Source organism: Equus caballus, chromosome 26, assembly GCF_041296265.1.
Source record: "Equus caballus isolate H_3958 breed thoroughbred chromosome 26, TB-T2T, whole genome shotgun sequence".
NCBI classification, from domain to species: domain Eukaryota; kingdom Metazoa; phylum Chordata; class Mammalia; order Perissodactyla; family Equidae; genus Equus; species Equus caballus.
In genome coordinates, this window is record NC_091709.1 from 21,090,792 (window position 1) to 21,097,787 (window position 6,996).

Genomic DNA, 6,996 nt, shown 5'->3' on the forward strand with positions numbered 1-6,996 from the left:
CTGTGTGTCCTGCTTTCATCGGGGGGGCACGGGCACTAACTCCAGGTCACTGTGACTCGACGCCCAGCACGTAGTAGGCACCCAGGAATGACTGTGGAGGGACTCCAGAGGCCAGCTGGGCGGGAGACCTGAGGAGTGCCCCGGGCAGCTCCTCGGACGGACGTAGGACCCAGGAGCAGGGTTTCCCGTCAGCTGCTTTGTCACTGCGAAGTCTCCCGCGGAGCCTGTCAGCGAATCGACATCCTCCCTGGGAAGAATTTGACCCTACAAGACAAGGCGAAAGGAACAGGGCTGCCACTTCTTCGGCAGCTCTCCTCGGTTCAGTGTCCAAATAAGAAATAACAATTACATCACGAGGCGGGGAGGCAGCGCTGTGGAGCCTCTCGGTTTCCTGCAGCCGAATCTCGCTGAACCCGCCTCTCACTTGGGGGGATATGGATTGGTGAAGAGAGAAAGTGGAGGGAGGAGAGAGTCAGACGAAACCAGAATTTCCCCCTTCTCCTTGTATTTGCTGTTTTCAAATCTTTTCCTCAGCGCTCCCCAAACATCTAACCAGCACTATGAACACCCCTTCAACACCTCCCCAGATGTCAGGTTTCTTTTTGACTCCAGCCTCTAGCATTTAGTAACTCGCCATGAAAAAAATTGCCAGGGGAAATGCGTGCCGTTGCTGAAATTGTTTTTGCTTGATAACGAGAACGCTAAAGTACAGCTTAGCCTCACCCTAAACTCTGAAAGGTATGCCTATGTTAAAACACTTATTACCCAAAACAAGTGCGTGGATGAGGCACTCCATTCTTCTGTGTGGGTTTTCATAACCTTAGGAATCTGATAGCATTTGAAAATAGATTTGCCAGCGCACTTTAAAAAAAAAAAACCTATCCAAGTCATAAAACAGTATTCTATGCCTGTTATGTAACGGCTGTATTGTTCACTTAAAATTTCATTTAACCTTTAAAAATAGGAATGAGAGTTTTGGAATACCTTCACAATCTTAAAAGTGAAAGCAATTCTTCAAATTAATGCTTAGTACATCCAGCACCTAGCACAGTGCTCGGCACACGGTAGGAATATTTTGCTTAATAGTGATGAGGCATTTTCGAACAATTATTTTAGATCAGCTTAGTGATTCAACTGTGCAATCTGTTGCCGTCTTATGTGGTTTAAACTTCATAGGATCACTTATTATTTGCATATACCACAGTTTGAAATCTCCTTAAGGCAACTTAGTAAAGTCTGCTATTCCATATTCCATCATTTATCCTGTATTGGATAAATGAGAGAACTGTTCCAACTAATGGATGATGAGCCTAATTGGAGCTTGGCCCTTTAACAAACTCCTTTTTTAAAAAACTCTTTTTAACTGTTCTACAAAGATTTTCTAAAATGTTTCTGTTTTCTTAAGTAGTTTATTGGACTTCATTTGGCTTTTTCTTGAAAAGTCAGGGTTAATTTTATTTAAAAAGTATTTATTGTTGTAGGTTGTAGTGGATTCGGCAGATCCCTCGGCTTCCTATTCTCTATTGGGCTTCTTCCTAGTTGTCAGGGGTGCTCCCAGGAGGTATATAAGCCATCAATTGCTGCTCTGAAGGATTCCAGGGTACTGTGACTTAGTGATGATCTCTGCCTTTTGTAGTTTCTCTCTCTCCCCCTTCACTAACTGACAATCTGTGGTCCTTCCTCTCTGTTGCCAGTGTGCCTGCCTGTAAAATCCTGCACCTTTTCTGACTGGCAGCTTCTAGTCTAGTGCAGACTGGGAATGGGAATCCAGATAGCCTTACTTGTCACAATTCAGTCTAAAGTAAATAGGTCCCACGTGAGCAACTGATGTGCTCACCAAGGAGTAAGGCACACGAACCTTAGTACACAGACTTTGGGACCCGTACTTGGACTACTCAAATGTTGCTTTGAAAAGCATTCTCTTTACATCTTAACTAGGTTTGTATCATTGAGATTGGTAGATAAAGAACCTCCTAAAAAGTAAGAGGTACACAATTAACCCAGCAAGCCGCGTGCTGGTCCTGCCCTGCAACACTAGTGCTAAAAAGTCCACTGCCATATGTTAGATTGCTTAACAAATCTGCTCACCTCTTATTATTAATCTATTTTCTCAACCTCACAGAAAACCACTCGTTGAAACCCTGAACTCTTTTTGATAGTACATTAGTGTTAAGTAAATTGCACACCTTTTGTGGAACTCATTTTTACTTAATCATGCTAATTGTGTTGGGGCTATTTTGTTGTTGTTCTTTGTTTTTAAAAAATCAATACCTAAATTTCCTGGCTCAGAGAATCATTGCAAGGATGCTGGGGCATATATGTAATATAAGAAGGCCTATTCAGTAATTTTTATTTTGTACACAACTCCTATTTAACCAACTGTGATGTGAACGAAGATGTCCTTCCGTTTATATACTTAAACACAAAAGTATTTTTATAAACCAAGGGTCCCTATGGTGTCAGACACTTATAGCTCAGGCTCAAGATGTTTATCCACCACAAAGAAGTAGTCCAAGAGAGGTATGCTTGTGGTGTGCTCCCTGAATCTCTCCTGTTATAGCATTTTTCACACCACTTTGTGATGGTGTTTACTTGTCTGTATCTCACTCTAATTGCAAGTGCTACAGGCACAGAGTCCATATCCCTGAGCTCCACAAACAGTAGACATTCAGAGGATATCAGGCAAGATACTGTCACAGCCCAGAGGACAGGGTGTTTATTTCTATTTGGGGTACTGGTGTGGGATGGAGGAGTTCAGAGAAAATTTTATAGAGAAAATAATGCTTCAGCTGGCTGTTAAAAGGTAAGAATTTGCCAAATAGGCAAAGTGGGAAGGGAGTTCTAAGAAGAGGAAAAAGACCGTTTAACAGTAGAGAGGTGTGAAGAAAACAAAAATACATATTGAGAAGTACTGAACCCACATTGTACGCTATGAACTCATGACTAATAAATTACAACTGACAAAAATGTATTCAGCTGAAATGCCAGGGTAGTTATGCTGTTACCGTCCCTTAATCTCAAGAGAAGCGCTGATCAATAAGAACGTATAAAGCGAGCCACAAATGTGAACTACATATGGATTTTTGAATTTTCTAGTAGCCACCTTTAAAAAACAAAAAGAAACAGGTAAAATTAATTTTAATAATGTACTTTCTTTAACCCAATGTATCACAATATTATCATTTCAATGTGTACACAACATAAAAATTATTCATTAGATATTTTACATTTTTTTATTCACGCTAAGTCTTCAAACTCCAATGTGACTTTTACACTCATAGGACATCTCCACCTGGACTAGTGAAATTCAGGCGCTCCGTGGCCATATGTGGCTGATGGCTGCCATATTGGACAGGACACCTCCAGAGAATAGATGAAATCTTTAGTAGCACAATTAAAGGAAATTCTCTTAAGATGAAAATCTAAATCTTGTTCAACCTCAGATTTTATTTGTGTTGATTACTGGCGTTTAGCTATGCTACGTTATAAAGACCGCTTTCTTGCATCTCAGCTTTTATGCCAATTAGAGACTCAGCAAGGTTTACATTTTATGTAGTGTGTCTTCATTAACCACACTGTAGTTACAGCTACTCCTATCTCTATTAGTTCTGGTGGTAGACTGTAAACGTAAACCAGTTTTATGGCAGAAATAAAACACTATAAATTTTGAGTTGAATAAGCTTTTAAAAAGGGCTTCCCTAGATCACAGAATTACCTCCATGCTAGTTACTGTCAAGGATCTTCTTGACCCTGGAAGCCCAGGGTTTTGCTTTTCCATTCTTCCATGCCCAGTTACTTGTGGACTATAAAATCCACCCAGCCTTCGTCCGAGGCAGTACCTCCCCGAAGCTGCAGTGGTAAGGACGTGCTGCAGAGACCTGAGTACTGAGGAGGTCTAGAGAGCTCAATGAAGATGTTTCCACACCCTGTCTGCAGGTTATTGCGCAGTTGTTTCTAATAAGATTGGAGCCCTTTTACTTTCGATGAGGCTTCAGTGCCAAGGACTGCCAAAACCAGGGCACTCAATTGCTACACTAAAATGAATCCTGAAAACTGGATCTTAAAGGAAAAGTCTGAAAATGATTGCATACAAGCAGCTGAAAGTGTGGAAGAAAAAGGCAGATACTTCAATGAAATGCAAATGTGGACGATGTCTTCTCATTCCCCAAACAAGGAAGTGTCTAGCATAGTTAAGGGATCCAAAAAGCCAAGAAATCCAATGAATCTAAGGAAAACCTGTCAGTTTTGATGATATGTCAGTTTAATATGTCTAAACGATTGAAAGTAAATATTACGCAGAATCCTATCTTTTTATGTAGAAATGGGTTATGTAGCTCTCATTAGGCAGTCGTTTCATAAATGCATACAAAATTTCTTTTTATGATTTCACAAACATACACCCCTATAGTAAGTCAATTGGATAAAACTTGATCCTATTAATTTTTAGAGATTTTATTCAGATAACCTACAGCTAAAGCAAGGCACATATCTGCTTTTCCAAATGACTCAGGGTTCTGTAGGGGAGAAAGCTATAAAGAAAACATGATGTATGTTTACCATCTGTGCAGTTGTTTGAACCTCAAAAGAAATAGACATAGACTCTGACATATCTGTTTTAGATTTGTTTGGTTTAAGAATCATAAAATTCTTATATAATCTTTTCACAAAACCAAACTAAAATTACTTTCACCCTCAAATACACACACACAAACACACACACACACACGCATACATATATACTCCTAAGATTTCACACAATTCAATGGGGAAAGAATAGTCTTTTCAGTAAATGGTGCTAAGGCAACTGATTATCCCATATGGAAGAGAGTGAAATTTGACACCTTATTTGCACTATACATAAAAATTAACTCAAAATGGATCATAGACCTAAGTGTAAGAACTAAACTATAAAACTCCTAGAAGGAAATATAGCAATAAATCTTTACGACCTTGGTTAGGCAAAGCCTTCTTAGAAATGACACCAAAAGCACAAATGAAAAAAGGAAAACTAGGTATATTAGACTGAATAGACACTTCTCCAAAGAAGATATACATTAAACACATGAGAAGGTGCTCCATATCATTAGCTGCCAGGGAAATGCAAATCAAAACTACCATGTAATACCACTTCACACTCACTAGGAATGGCTATAATAAAAATAAATAAGTACAAAGAACAAGTGTTGGCGAGGATGTAGAGCAATTGGAATTCTTATATACTGCTGGTGAAAATTTAAAATGTTGCAGCCACCTTGGAAAAAAGTCTGGAAATTCCTCAAAAAGTTAAACATAGAGTTACCGCATGACCTGGCAATTCCTCTCCTAAGTATATACCCTAGAGAAATGAAAGCTTTATCTCTACACAAAAACTTACATGAGTTTTCATACAAGTACTCTTCATAATATCAAAAAAGGGAAACAACCCAAATATCCATCAACTGATGAATGGGTAAACAAAAGGTGGTGGTATATCCTTACAATGGAATACTACTTGGCAATGAAAAGGGAATGAACTACTGATACAGGCTACAACATGAGTGAACTTGGAAAGAGTGTGCCGAGTCACAGAAGACCACACGTTGTATGATTCCATTTATATGAAATGTCCACAATAGGCAAATCTCTAGAAACAGAAAGTAGAGTAGTAACTACCTAGAGCTGAGGAGGGGTTTGGGAAGATGTGGAGATCGACTGTTAATGGGTGCTGAATTTCTTTTTGGAGTGATAAAAGTGTTCTAAAATCGCTTGTGAGGATGTTGTCACAACTCTGTAGATACTAGAAAAACATTGACTTGTATACTTTACATGGGTGAGTCGTGTGGTACGTGAACATTTAAATAAAGCTATTATATATTGTAAAAAAAAATAAACACTAAAGGGCCTTTCTATCTTCTCATTTTGAAAAAAAACAAATTTGACATGTATCAGAAAATAAAGTCTGTAAATGTTTAAAAAAGCCACAATTCAAAATTATTTTTGCTTGATATGATTTGCCAAAAATCAACAAAATAATGTATATGCTTATAAAACCAGAAAACTACATGTTGGAAATTAACTTTGTGATTCGTGATTCATGAGTGACATAGGACAGTAAGGGAAAAGGATGGTGTTATCAGGACAACCCAAGTGTCAGTAATAGTGTGCATGATTCTGAGTGTGTGTGTGTGTGTGGTCTTTCAGCAATACCAATATGGAACTCCAGGCATGACCAAGGAAGAGAATCCTGGATAAACAATATATACCATTCATGTCTCACAAAGCTGGCTTATGCCAGATATGTAACTTATTAATTTATAGTTGTAATTATCCCTACAAAGATAAATAATTACTCCTGTTGTGTAGTTCAGTGAACTATATTTCCTAAAAGCCAGGTGTCTAAGAATTCTAATTCCAGTTTCCATCAGCTGCATTTGGCTGCTAGTAACAGAGACAAGAACTCAGTGATTTAATAGAGATAGAAGTTTGCTTTTCTCCAATGTAAAAAAAGTCCACAAATGCATTTCTGGGGCTGAGTTGATAATGCCATCATTATTAGGCATCCACATTATTTCTGTTCTGTCACTGTAACTCTCAGTTTTCAACCTAAAGATTGCCTCGTGATGTTAGTTGGCTACCAGAGCTCCAGTCGTCAAGTCTGCATTCCAGGCAGGAAGAAAGGAGGCCTACCTCCTTTTTAAGGAGTTTTCCTGAAAAGACCATCCAACAACTCCTGCTAACATCTCATTGGATGTATCCAGAGGGAATGTGGGGAATATAGTATTTTAGCTGGGAATAATATTCAAATAAAATCAAGATTTTGTTTCTAAGGAAGAAGATGGGACTTGATATTGAGTGGGTATTGGTCATTTCATGCTGGATAGCAAAACTTCATAGTGTAAAACAAGAAACACTATTATCTCAGTTTCTTGGGAGTAAAGAATTCAGGAACAGTTTAGCTGAATTGTTTTGACACAAGGTCCCTCATATGGTTGCAGTCAAGATGCTGGCAGGGTCTGC